Source organism: Pteropus alecto, unplaced genomic scaffold (assembly GCF_000325575.1).
Source record: "Pteropus alecto unplaced genomic scaffold, ASM32557v1 scaffold150, whole genome shotgun sequence".
Lineage (NCBI taxonomy): Eukaryota > Metazoa > Chordata > Mammalia > Chiroptera > Pteropodidae > Pteropus > Pteropus alecto.
Window position 1 is genome coordinate 428,215 of NW_006429686.1, and position 18,424 is coordinate 446,638.

The following is an 18,424-nucleotide window of genomic DNA, read 5'->3' on the forward strand; positions in this document are numbered from 1 at the left end:
ATATTACATGTCAATCTGTCTGTTTTGGCTTAGACATTAACACCATGTGAGGCTTGTCTTCCTCTGTATTTGGAGGGGTTGATATCTCTGCCTTCACCTACCATGATGTTTATTCAAAGCATCCTGAGGGCTCATGGGCATTTCACCCACATAAACAGACTTACCCTCATGATAGGCTGTTATAACAAGAGTATCTCTAATCACAGCTTATTGTTATTCAAGGGTAGAAAAGCCTTTCTCATATATAGCTTTTCCTCTATGTTCTGCACAGAGTCATCACAATGTCAGGTTCTGACATATTCACTTCTACTTCATTCATTCAGTTGTAGCAACGTGAGTCACAGGTGAGGCTTTAAGGTCTGATATGATGTTACTGCTCTAATGATAAATTTAATGTGTCATGGAAAATATATATTCATTTTGTGATTCAAGAGCCAAGGAGTTTCTTGTTGAGTGGAATTGCAATGACTTATTCCTGTAGGATGAGGTAATAAAGCAGTGTTAAGAACTGACAGGACCTTCTGTGCATTAGGATCTGCTACCAGAATACTCATGGCACAACATTAATAGCATTGAACATGCATTTCTGTTGGCCAATGGAGGCAAACAGTAAGAGCTCTCTTGCCACAAAAGTCAGTTTTGAGGCACTCATCAAAGGGCATCTCTGATGCCTTCTCTCATCCTTGAGTGCAGGGGTCAATTGTGGGAACTGAGTAATAGAGGGAATTTTGGAGGCTTGTGGATTTTGGTGATTCTTCAGGACCATACACGTGGAATTGGCGATTCTAAGTTCATTCTGACAGTGGGTCTGATGGGGAATTTGAGCTTATAAACAATCCTAAACTTTCTCTATTACCATTGTTTGAAAAATTTGTTCCATGAAATGCTTACTATTTAAAGGTTGCCAGTATATTCCGTAATGTGATTTTGTGCATTCATTATTTGAAGTGCTGGAGTAGCTCACCTCTCAACTATGAATCTAGCTCTGATAGTGAATGCACATATCCCAGTTTCCATACAGTGCTGCACAAATGCAGGAAATATGGTAACAATTTTTTTATGACAATTTTTTATGCTATTGTTTCCTGGTAGATAGATCAGGTAGAATTGCAGGCAGAAAAGGTGGGAAATCTGCATGAATTACAGACCTATCGAAAGTCTGTCATCATAGCATGTTTGTGTGTGTCTATGTTTAGGGGCTGAGATATTTATTGGGACATGAAGGTGCTTGATCTTTTCTGTTTTGTGGGAGACACACAGGCAGCTCTTGTTAAGAGGACTCTGAAGAGACTGTCACCAGCCAGAGATTTTTTTTTCCTTGATTCTGTGAACTAAGATGATAAGACCCCATGATAGATGGGTAATTTGGTGTCAAATTTCTAAAACAGAAGTCTCTGTACTTTCTAGGCAAGCATCCTTGTTTAAGAAAACTTATTTCTAATACATTAAAGATGTGTCATACATCATTATACATGCACATAGAATAATAATCATTTTAGTACTTTAAGAAACACACACAAACTTGAGGTTATAAAACAGGAGTTGACAATTTTTCATTGAAATGCCAGATATTAGATACACTATACTTTGGGGCCACACAAGTCTCTATCCCAATTACCCAGCTCTGACATTGTAACAGTAAAGTGGTCATAGATATCAAGATAAAAAAAGGGGGGGTAGCTATGTTTACAATAAAAAGGATTTTAAAAACGAGGTAGCAGGCCAAATACAATCATTATACTTTAGTTTGCTGATCTTTGTTATAAACGATTAGATTTTAAATGTTTAGAAAAATCTAACTTATCTTTGTGGGCTCCAGTATGCCATCTGTTGCTTACAGTGACCTGCATAGCTGAGCATCACTTTGGAAACCAGTTCTCTGAAGAAATATTTATGTCCTTGCCCACCAGTAATTTAAATCTCAACATGGCTTTTTTTTTTTTCACCTGTAACATAAAGCACAAGTCGTTTAGCAAAGACTATTTTATGTCATTTTGGGTGCCTGATCATAGACATTGATAATGCAGTAAGTAATTCATTCTATAAATTATGTTTTGAAAGATATGCATAGTCTCTTCAATACTTATTGCTGACTTCCTTGTGTGAAACATGCTTTAAGAAGAAGCAGATGGTAGACAGGGATATCTGGATCTCTCAATCAACATTCCTTAGAGTATGTATAAATTCTGTGGCCAGAACTCTGAGAACCTTGTTTGTCGTTTACCACTTATTTAGTTCTAATCACTGAGAATGACACAGGTAGACAGATAATCAGGAGAAAAGAGAAACAGGTTGCATTCTGATTCTATTTGCTACCAGTCATCCCAACAAAAGCCCTTCATCCAGCAAAGTCATGTGGTTTTTATAGAGGAAGGAAGAAGCATTTGCAAATTTTTTTCTAATTCCACAGGCATTGGACACTATACTGCCTCGGAAAATATGCTAAATATTACAGAAATACAAATTAAAGCCAAAATGCAATACTACCTTACACCTATTAGAATGACTATTATCCAAAAACAAAACAAAACAGAAAATATCAAGCTTTGGAAAGAATGTAGAGAAATTGAAACTCTTGTATGCTGCTGGTGGGAATGTAAATTGAAGTAACTGATATGGAAAACAGTATGTGAAACATCAAAACATTAAAAATATAATTCAAGTCAGGGACTTGGACAGAGATTTGTACACCCATGCTCACAGCAACATCATTCATAATAGCTAAAATATGGAAATAGCCCATATCCATTGTGAGATGAATTAGTAACAAGAATGTGGTATTATATACAATGCAATATTATCCAGCCTTAAAAAGGAAGATTCTGACACATGCTACAATAATGCCGGATCTTACAGACATTATGATAAGCAGAATAAGAACTAATAATATACGATTCCACTTCTATGAGTACTATAGTACCTCAAATTCATACAGTAATCAAAATCATTGAGAAAGAGAGCAAAATGGTAGTTTCCAGGGGCTGAGTGGAGGCTGGATTTGGGATTTATTCTTTAATAGGTACAGACTTTCGGTTTGGGAAGATGAAAAAAATTCTGGATATAGGTGGTGGTGAAGGTTGCACAACTATATGAATGTACTTAATGCCATTGAACTCTATACTTAAAGATGATTAAGATGGTAAATTTTATGATATGTATATTTTACCATGATTAAAAATAAAAGATTGCTGGAGGTACAGGCCTTCAGCTGGGAGCTGCATATCTTCATTGCTATACTGTGGTTTAAAATATTTTGTTGTTTCCTCACACCAAATATGGGACTGTGAATACAAGAAGAAGTAACTGTAAATCAAAATGAAAATCAATTGTACCACAAAATTGCAACATAAAATTATTACAAACACATGTTTGGTAAAATAGAAACAGTCTTAACCAATATGACATGGATTCTCCCTCTAACTGCTGTTCAACAGAGTCTTTACCCTGCTCAGCACTTTTGAATTGCACAGCTTGTCCGGGGTTCAACTGGTATCAATGTAGTAATCCAGGTACTGTGAACATCTAATATCAATCCATAAAATACTAAGTGGCAAGGAAATCAAACTAACTAAATGGGTTTGATCCATAATTTTCCCCACCACAAATCTAGAAAGATAAATAATGACATAATTTATATTGTAGATGTGTTTATTTTCCTCCATCTGCTGTATATCAAAAGATTTGCACATTTCTGCAAATTGGAATAGCCCTATGGAAAGCAGTACGGAGATTCCCCCAAAAGCCAAAAATAGATCTACCGTACGATCCAGCAATTCTACTTCTGTGTATTTACCGGAAGAAAATGAAAATACTAATTGGAAAAGATATCTGCAGCCCTATGTTCATTGAAGCATTGTCTACAATAGTCAAAATAGGGAAGCAACCTAGATGTCCATCGATAGATGAATGTATAAAGAAGAGATAGTGCATATAATGAAATATTAGTCAGCAATTAAAAAGAATCAAATCTTGCCATTTGTGACAACATGGATTGACCTAGAGGGTATTATGATGAATGAAATAAGTTCAGACAGAAAAAGACAAATGCTGTATGGTGTCACTTATATGTGAACTCTGAAAAAAAATGGACAAACAAATCAAAACAAAAACAGACTCACAGAAACAAAGATCAAAGTGATAGTTTCCAGAGTGGGGGGATGGGAGAAAGGTCAAAAATGTGAAATGGAATATAGTCAATAATATTGTGATAAGTTTGCACAGTGACAGATGACTACTAGACTTAATAAGGTGATCACATTGTAAGGTATATAAATATTGAGTCACTACATTGTATGACTGAAACTAACATAATATTGTATACTAACTATACTTAAATTAAATTTTTTCCATGGTGGGGCTTTTTGGTTAAGATGGCAGAGTAGGTAAACACTATGTTTGATTCTTCTCAAAACCACATCAAAATTACAACTAAACTACAGAATAACTATCATTTGGAGTTACCTGAAGTGTAGCTAAACAGAAGTCCCACAACTGGGAACACACAGAAGAGGCCACTTCTATATTGGTAGGAAGGGCAAAGAAGCGAAACAGGCTGGTCTCACACCTGTGTATGGAAGTTGAGAACTGGGAGAAATATCTCAGTTGAGGAGGTACACCCTGAGCAGTGAGGGATCCAAGCCCCACAACAGGGCTCCTCAGCCCAGGGTTCTAGTACTGGGAAGAGAAGTTCCCATGACTTCTGACTGTGAAAACCAGTGGAGATTGTATCTGAGTGAGACGGAGGGTAGCTGGAGTAGCAACATTTCTCATAAACTTACTCAAGACATACTCAAACGCTCTGAGCTCCAGCTCTGGGCAGAAGCTTGAAAAGTATCAGGAACGTATCAGGAGGAACTGATTTGTCCGGCTTCAGGGTAAGGGCTGGAGAGGCAGCTTTCTCCCAGAAAAAGTGCTGGCAGAGAGCATTGTCCCTTTGTAGAGCCTCACTCCGCCCAGCTTGCAGACTTAGAAGTTGCCATAACTGAGTCTTCATAAACATAGCTAACAATAGTCACCCCATGCTGGTGATCCCCTGAGACCCTGACCCTCCAAAAGTGTGGGCACACCCAAGCTGTTGTCAGTGGATTTTCCGTACAAATGGCCTGTCTTGGCTCACGCTGTAGACTTTCCTAAAATCTCTCAAAGGTTCACAAAACCCAAACAAGCAGCATTTGGCCTTGGTGAGCCCCATACCTCTTGCTGAGCAGCCCCAAGCCCAGCACTAGTGGCAGCCGGCCTCATTTCACAGCTTGGCCTCGAGAGGCACATCCAAGCCCAGTGTAAGTGGCAGCCATCTGCAGATTTCTTGATGGCTCATGCCAGGTGGCCCTGGGAAGGGTACAGCCTGCAGCTGAACGTGACCTGCAGTCAGGTCCCTCCCAGGAGCTACTGGCCTGCATGATGGGTGGCCGGCTTCCTGGAGCACCACATGGGGCCACATCTGAGGACAACACACCTAAAGGGTTGCTATGTCTTAGTAGAGTAATCTTATGTAGTATGTGGCCAGTCTTCCCTGTTTACCTAACCCGGGTACTCCAGATATGTCCCTTGTATGGGTTGTGTGTGCCCTCTTATAATTAAACCTTGTTTGCTGTTTGCAAGTCTGGGAGGGATTGACCCACAGGCTGGTTGTGACCAGTGGAGGAGCTGTTGTGCAGTGGCTGATCCTGTGTAGCAGAATTTGCTTTACCAGGGCTCTGGGGCCTTCTCAGTCTGCCCTTTAGGTGCTTGGCTTTCCGAGGGGACCTGAGAGTCCTTGAAGTTTGGACCAAAACTATATTTAGACATTCTGCCTCTACCGAAATCATATGGCCTTGTTTTTATGTAAGGCCTGTATTCAGGTGTCAGTGAGAAGAATAGGAATAGAGTGGAAAGAACATTTGTTTTTTCTTTCCTCCACACTTCTTGTCTCCTGTAGGTGAACCTGATGGGCAGAGCCTTCAAGGGAGCAGGTTGGTAAAGGCAAAACGGGCACGGCGGACTCCCAGTTCCAGCATCATGGAACAGAGTATAAGATATGGAGCCAAGAGAATTAGATATCCCTAACTTGACTCTTGGTTCTTCCTAGAGCACATATCCCGACAAAGAATGAAACAGCAAATCTTTTAGATGCTATACATTTCTTTTGAAACATAATAAATACAGAAATACCAACATCAGCAACATTCACTTTCTAAAATGCAAAACTGAAAATTACAATCTTTGTTAAGGAGTTTGTACCTATGCTTATATAATAAATGGAGAGCCACTTCCAGATTCTAGTTACTGGTCTGATGGCAGGAAACATGTTTATTTCCTTTACTGAGACTAACTGAAGAGAATATTGAGAATGTTTATTAATTTGTGGGTCATCTACACATGATGAGCACAGTATTATAAATGCCACTTCCTGACCATAATGGTATTTTTTGTTTGTTTGTTTGTTTTGTTTTTTGTTTTTGTTTTTTTTTTAATGCAGCAGATAAAAAAAAGTCTTCTAGTGAGCAGTTCTCTTAATACTACCTTACCTGAAAAACATGTCAAAGTCTCAGAAATAAGCACAAGAAGTTACTGGGGCCTTATGGTGGAATGTTGGGCATTGGTTAATGGGCCCTCTAGGGTTAGCTTTTTCTATAGAGGTATGGCCTTTTCATCATCTTTGATGATTGATTAGACTACTTTACCAATCTTTCAGCAACAGCAGCTGACATGTAGAAAACTGATAGTAATGCCATTGTTTCCTATCTGTGACAATGCAAATAATTCCTATTCTTACCAATGCACATACAAGTTGTCCTATAAAGAACAATATCGAAACCTCGTTGTTTTTTTTTAAAAAGTGTTTAATAGTTTACTAGTTCCCTTACTAATAACTAAGATAAATTTAACTTGGTTAAGTGTTCATTTAATGATAGTGTAGAGTCTCAGTATCACAGATTTGGTGCTGAGAGAGACAGAGACTTATATGCTTTACTTAGTAACTACTTCTTTCTAAAGCACATTGCCTGAAGACAAATGCAACAGTAAGTCCTTTACATACTATGACTTTCTTTTGAAACATAATAAATACAGAAATAATATGACATCAGCAACATTCACTTCCTAAACCATAAAAGCAAAAATCAGAACCGTTTTTAAGGAGCCATACCTAACACTTATATGATAAATGAGGAGCCATTTCTAGATTTTTATTACGGGTATGATGGCAGTAAATTTGTCTTTTAAAGAGATATTCCTTAATCTAGGTGTCAGCCACTCAATGTGAACATTGTTATCAACCCCAAAGTTCCACAAAGTCACCTTAGAGTTTTTAATCCTACTCATTTTATCCCATCATATGTTGACTTCAAGTTTTCTTTTCCATAATTTACACATAACAATTTCTTACTAGTAGTAGATATAAAATGATTAAAGTACATTTTTAAGGGTACAAGAAAAAAATATTTTTTAAACAAAGGTGTAAGATCAGAAATATTTGGAGACCTCTGCTTTAAAGAATTCAGATCACAATGACCTCATACAACACGTGTTATCTTAGAACACGGGAACACAGAAAGGTGACTTATCACCTCAGAGTCTCTTCAGTAGAAACTTCCAGCTTCTTTAATAAAACAGGAGGGCTTACAGACACTAATTTCTAACTAAGTACCTTACCTTCCCAAACTACACATACACAAACATCCACATACACACTGTCTCATAGTGACAGGAGACATCTACTAGGCTGCATATTTTTGCTGCTAGTATACCTTTCCAACCTTTAAATATCCTTGTTAAATGTTTCTGCCTCCAGGATAAGATGACACATCTCAGTTGCCATAGAAACCAGAATGTCCTCAAAACATTCTTGTCGATGTTATTTTTATAAGGAAACTAGGAAATGCACATACATCCTCAGAAGCAGAGTGCTGTTTTTGATCTCAGTTACTTATACCATGCCCAGTCTAATGAATGAATGAAGGAAATATTAGAGACAATACTTGAAGTTCTCCGTGTAGTAGGCATTTAGAGAAAGCAATCTTTTTACACAAGGTGTTATCGAGGAAGTATGCAGGGGTTAAGAAGTACAGTTCCCCTGGAACACAGACTCATGTTCCAGTTTCTGTGTCAAACCACCTTTCTGCCTGCCATAACATGAGAGACTAGGTGCATTTCTGCAGATGGAAGCCTGTGGATTGTTGTCACTTTAAAATGAGCTGCTGATGATAAAGCCTCTGGATGTCAGAGGACAGCAAACTAGAAAATCAGGTTTGCCACAGTCAAAGGAAGCTGGGCCTACATTTAGACAAATGTGTGTTATTAGGGTTGCAAGGACAAAATTTTCCATAGGAGAGAAACAACTCCTACAAAATAGGTTTATTGCAACAGGGCAATAAACCTAAGTGTTTTATATATGGGAATCTGCTCTGGCCAGGTAATGCTGAAACCATACTGCCAGTGAATACTATGTTTAGAGGTAGGAGTTTTACAACCATATCAAGATTTTTAAAAATTCAATAAGGTTGATAAGGACTGCCCAAAATTATCACCAGGGTCACTCAAGCACACATATGTTCTATCACTCACAGTCATTTAGAGAGACAGAGCTGCACTATGATGCAGCACTTTTCTCCTGTAATAAGCTTAGTGGCAATGCCTGTGTTGTCAGTTCTGAGTAGAATCATGCATGAAATGGCCTTCAGGTAAGGAGGCATGCAGTTTTGGTCTCCAACATTTCCAGATTCTCTGATTTAACTACCCTCACACAATGGCCTATATTTTTAGCCACCAACATGATCTTTCTGAATGCTGAACTGGCAAGCAATGCCTAGAATCAAGCTCTCCTATTCAGGTCTGAGCCAGGTCTAGCACACCACTCACTGGACCTGTGCAATCTAGAGCAAAACAAAGTCATTCAACTCTGTGTGTTTTCAAAATATAATAATTTTTCATAAAACATGTGTTTTGTATTTAAGCAAAAAATGGGTTTAGCGTTGCTATTTTAAATGAATAAATAAATACATTTAAAAATACTTAGTATTATTTTCTAGTTTTCAAATATAGACAGACATGAGCCCCCTAAGCAAAAGATTTTTGGAGTCTTAAGAACAAAATGTTTGTGAACAACTGTTCGTATAGAATTCAGGAAGGTGGCCATAAATCTGCTTCATACAATCTTATGAGCTGACTTTCAAAACATTGGCTCTCTCTCACCTTTTATCCCCCAAAACTCCAAGACAATAATGGATCAGAATGCAAAATGGCATTTGCATTGCAAGGTGGTTAGAAATCAGAAAGTCTTCAACATCCTTATGTCTGCGTGCAACTTATATGAATGCTCACAGGATCCATCCTCCTTACTTAATGAGGAGATATGTATATGTATATATCCTATTTCAGCGGAATTTTCTCTCAAATTTTCTCATTCAGTGCATGTCATTCTAGATTTTTCTTTTTTCATGTAACTTAACATTATTTCATATCACTAAATGGCATTCTACCTCACTTTGTATAAGCTGCATGACAATTCCATTGTATATATGGATTTATGTATGTTTTTATTGTGCCCCATGTTGTATCATAAATCTCCTTTTAAAAAATTAAATGTAATACCTCTCAGCTCTGAGGAATCACAGGAGCATAGATAAGTGTCACTTACGAAGCTGGTACTCTACAATCAGAATAAAACATACCCAGAACACTAGGGCAACCTGGAGACAAGGTTCACGGGCAAGACTCTCCAGCCCATGGGATATTAAACAGTCACCTATTGACAAAGCCAGCCTGTACATCTGTAAAACAGTGTGCTGTGTAGCACAGTGGCATATATTATTTCCATCTTTTATTCTTTCGTTATAGGAGTGCTCATTGAACATTTTAACAACTGGTTGAATAGTTAAGTATAAGCATGTGTATTCATTACTCCAGGCTTTTCTGTTCTAACTATACATACATTTTTATATACTCTATGAATATCCTCTTAAAATAGTTCCATACCATATTTTAACATTCCTCAGGACCCTCATTTGTCCATATCTTAATGTGAATAACTGCGATGGGGTGCATTCCACAAACCCTAGAAATAATTTGAATTATTTTTGTACTAAAAATGTAAGTTTTTTTAGTTAAAAAAATGTTTTTCAATTACAGTTGTCATACAATACTATATTAGTTTCATGTGTACAACATGATTAGACATCTATATAACTTACAAAGTGATCACCCCAACAAATCTAGTACCCATTTGACATCATACATAGTTATTACAATATTATTGACTATATTCCTTATCCTATACTTCACATCCCCATGACTATTCTGTAACTACCAATTTGTACTTCTTAATTCTTTCCCATCTTTCACCCACACCCCAACTACCGTCCCATCTGGCAACCATCTAAATGTTCTTTATGAGTTTGTTTCTATTTTGTTTGTTTTGTTCTTTAGATTCTACATGTAAGTGAAATCATATGGCATTGGTCTTTCTCTGTCTGACTTACTCCACTCACCACAATATTCTCTAGGGCCATCTATGTCATTACTGATGGCAAGAATTAATTCTTTTTTTTTTTTATGACTGAGCAATATTCCTTTATATATATGCACCACCTTTTCTTTATCCATTTATTTACTGATGGACACCCAGGACACCTCCATATTCTGGCTATTGTAAATAATGCTGCAATGAACATATGAATTCACATGTCCCTTCAAAGTAGTGTTTTAGGTTTGTTCAGATAAATGCCCAGAGGTGGGATTTCTGGTTCATTCTTTGCCTCTTGTTATAGCCTTTGTTTTAAAGTCTATTTTGTTGGGTATAAGTATTGCCACCCCAGATTTTTTTTCACTTCCATTTTCATGAAATATTTTTCCATTCCTTTACTTTCAGTCTGTTTATGTCTTGATCTCAAGTGAGTCTCTTGTAGGTAGCATATGTAAGGGTCTTGTTTTCTTATCCATTCAGCCATCCTATCTTTTGATTGGAGCATTTAATCCATTTACATTTAAAGTAATTATTGATAGATATGTAGTTATGACCATTTTATTATTCATATTTCTAATCTTTTTTTTTCTTCTTCTTAAAGAAGTCCCTCTATTATTACTTCCAAAGAGGCTCACACCGAGGCACATCAAAATTAAGATGCCAAAGGTTAAAGCAAGAATCATAAAAGTGGCAAGAGAAAAGCATCCATTTACCTACAAGGGAGCACCCATAAGACTGGCAGCTGATTTCTCAACAGAAACTTTTCAGGCCAAAAGGGATTAGCATGAAATATTCAAAGTGATGAAAAACAAGGATCTGCAACCAAGATTACCCAGCAAAACTATCATTTTGAAATGAAGGACAGATAAAGAGCTTCTCAGACAAGAAAAAGCTAAAGGAATTCATCAATACGTTCTTAAGATAAACAATTAATAGTGAAATCTGTTCAGTAAAACAATTAAAATGTTCTGTCATCTCATTCTTTGTTTCTGTCCCAATGTATTCTCTATTGCTAGATTCATACACCTTTAGAACAAAATGATCATTTTAGCATATGGAACATCACCCAATTAGTTTTAATCTATCTCCATTTTCTTGGAGGACCTTGGGTATATACGAATATCCAGTAATTCAATTTATCCATGAATAAAATATCCTAACCTGCAAGGTGAGATTCACAATTAAATCAACACGAAGGGCAAATATTACTACTAAGAATTCACCACACACTAACTTCACAGTCTATTGAGGATGATCAAGCAATAAGCTTCCCAAATGAGTACCATACATTTTTCTAATATATTTTATAACATTGAATATGGCTGCCTTGGTCTTTGGTTGAAAATTAAATTATTAAATTCCTGTACAATAAATTAGATTTTCAGTCATGCAAGAAACATCCACACCTTATCAATATATAAATTTAGAAGTTAGATTCTGATAACTCCTTTCTTAAGCACTAGCTTTATACATTTATGGTAAGAGAGGGGCTAAGTCAGGAGTTCTTTTAAATAATGGCATGTCTCTTCATATAGGCATATCTAGAAAACATGTCAAAGATTACTAATGGGCAGGAGATTACTGGGGGTGCTTTCAGTGGCTAGCAGTCCCTACAGGGATTATCTACAACATTTTTGTATGTATTTAAGCCTCTTTCTTTGTCTTTGATTGATTAGGCTACTCTACCACTTTGTAAGGGACAGAATTTAAGTTGTAGATAATTGATAGCAATGCTACTGTTTCCTGTCCATTCCAATGGAAAATAGTGTCAGTATCTCAAATTTTGATTTGAAAAGCTTTTCATAGTTTATTATTAATTATTGAGTTGAAGTGGCAAAGGCGAACATCCTTGTCCTGATATTAGGGAGAAAGTTTTCAGTCTGTCATTATTAAGTCCAACGATAGCTGCGGGTTTGTCTTAGATGCCCTCTATTATATTGAGGAAGTTTCCTTTTATTTCTACCTTGATTTTGTTTTATCATGAAAGGGTGTTGAATTTTGTCAAACACCTTTTCTGCATCAATTGAAATAATTATGTTTTTTTTTTCTTTTTCCCCTTACATTTTAGTAATATATTACTTTGATTTTCCTTTGTTGTACCACCCTCACATTCCTGGGAAAAATCCCAATTTATCATGGTGTATAATCCTTTTAGAAAACTACTGGATTGGCTTTACTAGTAGTTTATAGAGCATTTTGCATCTAATTCATGTGGGTTATTGGTCTTCAGTTTTCTTGTGATGTCTTTGCCAGGCTTTGGTATCAGGGTAATAATGGCCTCATAGTATGAATTAGGAAGTGGTTTTTCCTCTTCTGAGTTTTGGAGGTGTTTGAGAAGAATTGGTGTTAATTTTTCTGAAATGTTTGCTAGAACCCACCGGCAGGTCATCTGGTTTGAGCTATTCTATGTTAGTATTTTTAAATTATTGACAGAATCGCTTTCCATTTATAGTACTATTCAGATTTTCTATTTGTTTTTGAATTAGTTTTGTTTGTGTGTTTGTAGAAATTTGTCTGTTTCATCTAGGTTATCTAAGTTGTTAAAATATGATTGTTCACAGTATTCACCAATAATCTTTTTTCTTTCCTGTAAGGTTAGTTGCAATGTCACATTTTCATTCCTGAATTTATTAATATCAATCTAATCTCTATTTTGGCCATTATCTCTGTTTGTCAATTTTGTTAATATTTTAAAAGAACCAATATTGGTTTTGTTGATTCTCTCTATTGTTTTCCTTTCTCTATTTTGTAAATCTCCACTTCAATCTTTACTGTTTTCTTGCTTCTGCTTGGTTTGGGTTTTAGTTTGCTCTTCTTTTTCTCATTCCTTCATAAGCAAAGTTGTGATATTGATTTGAGATCTTTCTTCTTTCTTAATGTATGTCCTTATGGCTATAAATATCCCTCTGAGCACTGCTTTCACTGCACTGCATAAGTTTTGATAGGTTGTGTTATCATTTCTGTTTGTCTTAAAGTATTTTCTAATTTCCCATTGATTTATTTTTGACTCGTTTTTTTAAGAGTATGTTCTGTAATTTCCACATATTTGTGAATTAACACGATTCCCTTCTGTTATTGATTTCTGTTGTCAAACTCTTTGTGTTCAGGGAACATACTTTGCATTATTTTAATCTTTCTAAATTTATTGAGTTTTTCTAAATTTATTTATGGTATTTTTGTGGCCTAACATGTAGTCTATCCTGAAGAATGTTCCACGCACACTTGAGAACATGTATTCTGCTCCTAGGAGGTGAAGAGTTCCATATATGTCTCTTAGTGTAGTTGATTTCTAGTGCTATTTAAGTCTTATCTCCTTATTTATCATCAAACAGAGGTTCTAGCCATTATCAATAGCGGGGTGTTGATGTCTCTGTTATTATAAAATTGTCTATACTTTCAATTTTGTCAAACTTTTTTTTTTGGCTTCATGTAAGTCGGAGATCATTTGTTAGGTGCATATATGTTTATAATTGTTATATCTACTTGATGGATGAATCTTTTTTATCATTATATAATGTATATTTTTGCCTCGTAAGAATTATTGTCTTAAAATGTATTTTTCAGACATTATTATAGTAAATTCTACTTTCCTTTGGTTATTATTTTCATGAAATACCTTTTTCCATCCTTTCACTTTCAGCCAGTTTGTGATTTTTGGTCTCTAGTAGGTTACATGTAGACAGCATATAGTTACATCATGGCTATTGTATAACCCATTATCCATTCTGATATTCTTGGACTTTTAATTAGAGAGTTGAATCCATTTGCAGCTAATGTATTTACCAATAAGGAAGAACTTCTCTCACGTTGTTTTTTGTTTCCTCATTTTCTTACATATTATTTATTCTTCAAGTCCTCCATTACTGCTTTCCTTTGTTTTCAATAGATATTTTATAGCATACTTATTTGATTCCATCTAATTTCTTTATATATATAAATAAATTATACATAATTATATATAATTGTCATTATTTTTCTTAGGATAAATATTAGCATCTTAATTTACAAAAATCTAGTTCAAGTTAATACCAGTGTGGTTTCAACAGTATACAAAATAATTTGTACTGATATAGCTCTGTCCTCTTTATGTTGTAACTGTCACAAATATCATCATTATAAATTCTCAGAAGAAAAATCATAAATCTCTTTCAATTATTACTTATCTGAGAATATCTTATTTCTGCTTCATTTTTGAAAAACAGTTTTGACAGGTACAAAATTATTAAAAGACAATTTCCCCTTTTATTATTTTAAATATATAATCTCACTGCCTTCTGGCCTCCATGGTTGCTGATGAGAAATTATTTTTATATCTTATTGAGGATCGCTTGTACTGGACAAGTCATTTCTCAATTACCACTTTTACTATTCTATCTCTGGCTTTGAATTTTAAGTTTGATTATGATGTAAGTTTGTGTGGACCTCTTTGGATTAATCTCATGTGGGTTCATTGAGATTCTTGGATGTCTAGATTTCATGTCTTTCTATACATTTGTGAAGTTTTGGGGATACAATTTTTTCCTGCTCTTTTCTTTCTCTCCACTCCCTCTGATTTTTTCATTAAACACGTTGATATGCTTGATGGCATACCACAGGTCTCTTAAGCTATCCATTATTTTTTTCCTTCTCACACTGGACAACTAAATGGGCCTATCTCCCAATTTGCTGATTCTTTATTCTGCCTGCTCAAATCTGCTGTTCATCTGCTCTACTGAATTTTTTATTTCAGTTATTATACCTCTCAACTCTACAATTTCCATTTGGAACCTTTCTATAATTTCTGTTTATTAATATTCACTATTTGCTGAGATAACATTCTTAGGATTTCCTTTAGTTTTTTTGCACATGGTTTGCTTGAGTTCTGTGACCATATTTAAGATACATGAGTTAAAGACTGTCTATTATATACAAATTCTGGGCTTCCTCGGGCAGCTCGGAATAGGGTCATGGTAAGTTGAAATGCCACAAAGCTCTTTTACTGAGTTTCTACTCTTTTTTCTTGATTAAACATTTGACATGTTGTTGGAAGCATTTGATGAGTTTCTAGAGCGCTCATAAAGTTAATTTTGACTTTTTTCCCAATTGATTTGCTGCTTTTTTTTTTTGAGGTACAGGCTTTTGTAACTTTCTACTTTAACATTTTTCACTGACATCATATCCCTCCATTTGTTTTTAAATTCCATCTTGAATTCTGCCTCTTTCATTGTCTATTCCTTCAGAAAAAAAAATAATAGTTCTGCTTCTGGTTTTGCAGGTCAACATTATTTTAAAGATCTTATTTTGTCCTTCATATCTTGTGAACAAGTCAAAGATGAGAATTTCAAAATCCATACTTCTGTAAATGAATTATTCATTAGGTTTGGGTTACAAAGCCAATGCTAACTTCTTCTTTTTTTTTTTGAAGAACTCTAAAATTTCAATTTCCAGGAAAGATTACTACTTGCATATTTCAATAGTTCTGCAGCCCTCTGTTGCAGTAATGGTAAAATAGTGCCCATGTTCAAAATATTATTCATTGTATTTTCTTTTGCCATAAAAAATGGTAAAAAGAGCAAGATGTTACAAGGTTGAGAAAGTCACTTATTGAATAAGAAGAAATTAGAAAATTATGCAGTCATTTAAAGAATAAGTCAGATTTTAAAAATATTAACATAGAAAGTATAAGGAGAAAATCATGTTGCAGACCAATATATCCAATAATGTATAGTTTAGTAAAGCTCCTATATGTTTGGTAAACTGATCTATATAGTTTCTCTTGAAACAAAATGTCATGTGAACCCTTAGAGAAAAAAATTCATGAATGCCATTTCCAAAATGATAAAGTGAATTTCATGTGAAAACACAATGAAAAAGATCATAGCTCATAGAGAGTGATGATTTTTAACTTTAATATTCCAGTGCATCAGACTATTTTATAAGACATGTGTGCAGTTATGCACATATACATAACTTTCTGAAAATATGTGGAGATATAAAAAGAAATTATTGATAGATATGTAGTTATTGGCATTTTATTATTCATATTTTTTATCTTTTTTCTTCTTCTTCTTAAAAAGGTCCTTATAACTTTTCTTATAATACTGGTTTTGTGTTGATGAACTCCTTCCGATTTCCCTTGTTTAGGAAGGTTTATATTTGTCCTTCAATTATAAATGATAGCTTTTTCGGGTAGATTAACTAACTGCTTTTCTCTTGATACTTTTAAGATTCTCTTTTTGTCTTCCACTTTGACATTTTAATTATGATGTGTCTTGGCATGGACCGGTTCTGGTTCATTTTGTTTGGGATTCTGTGCTTCCTGGGCTTGTATATCTATTTTCTTCATCAGATTAGGAAAATTTTCTGTCTTCAAATAGGTTTTCAATTCTTGCTCTTTCTCTTCTCCTTCTAGTACTCCTAGGATGTGGATTTTGTTCGGCTTGTTGTTGTACCAGAGGCCCCTTAAACTATTATTCTCATATTTTTCAGTTCTTTTGTTGTTGTTGTTGGTGTTCTGATTAGGTGTTTTCTGCTACCTTATCTTCTAAATCACCGATTCAATCCTCTGCTTCAGGTAATCTACTGTTGATTCCATCTAATGTATTCTTCATTTCAGTTACTGTATTCTTCACTCTGATTGTTTCTTTTTTATTTTCTATTTCCACTTTTATGTTTTTATCTCTTTGTTACTATTCTCACTGAGTTCATCTACTCTTCCCTAAGTTCACTGAGCATTCTTAAAACCAATGTTTTGAACTCTGCATCTGGTAGACTGCTTATCTCCATTTTGTTTCGTTCGTTTTTTGGAGCTTTGTTCTGTTCTTTCATTTGGGACATGTTTCTTTGTCTTCCCAGTTTGGCTGCCTACCTGTATTTGTTTCTATGTATTAGGTAGGGCTGCTATGTCTCCCAACCTTAGCAGAGTAGCCTTATGTAGTTGGTGTCCTTTGGAGCCTAGTGGCACAGTCTTCTCTGGTCACCTGGCTTAGATGATCCAGGTGTGTCCCTTGTATGGGTTGTGTGTGCCCTCTTGTTGTAGTTGAGCCTTGGTTGCTGTTTGCAAGTCATTGGGAGGGATTGACCCTCAGGCTGATGGGTTGCAAGGACTAGCCGGTGACTACAGTGGAGGAACTGTTGTGTAGGGACTGACCCTATGGAGCAGGAATCACTTTAGTAGGGCTCTGGTGCTTACCCTGTCTGCCCTTTGGGTGCGTCTTCCTTGGATGCAGCTATAGATGGTGTTCTGGCTTGGTCTGAAGCTGGCCACCAGGCTTTCTGGCCCTGGGGCCTGCTAGGAGGGGATCTGCTGCAGGCCAAGTTCAGCCATACCTTGTGCTCTTCCCAGAGCCACCTGGCATGACCCACCATTGCAATTTGCAGATGCATGCTGCCACCCATGCTAGGCTTGGAGGTACCTCAGGAGGCCAAGCTGCAAACAGGCTGGCTGTTGCTAGTGCCTGGTTATGGTGCTTATAGAGGCCAGATGCTGCTTGGTTGGGTGTGATGAAACTTTGATAGAGTTTACGAAAGTTCAAAGCATGAGCCAATACAGGCCATTTATACGGAAAAGCCACTGGAAGTGGCTTGGGTGGGCCTGAAAGTTGGGTAGAGCAGGGTCTCAAGGAATCTTCAGGGCAAGACGACCAGTGTTAGCCAGGTTGATGGAAAGTCAGATATGGTGCCTGCCTACATATGTACCCCAAAAGAGGGAAAGTCTCAACAAAGAAATAATAGATTCTGCCAGCATGTCTGTCTGGGAGAATGCTACCCCTGAAGCCAGACAACTCAGTTTTTCCCTGTATGTATCTGGTGTCCACTCCTCAAACTGCCTCCACATTGCTGGAGCTCAGGGTGTCCTTCAGTGAGCATGTTTGTATGCAAGCACTTTAAGAGGAATGTCTAGAATTCCAGGTATCCTCATTTCACTCAGCCACAATCTCCATTGTTTTTCAAAGCCAGAAGTTGTGGAGACATCTCTTTTTGGCACTGGAACCTTTGGTTGGG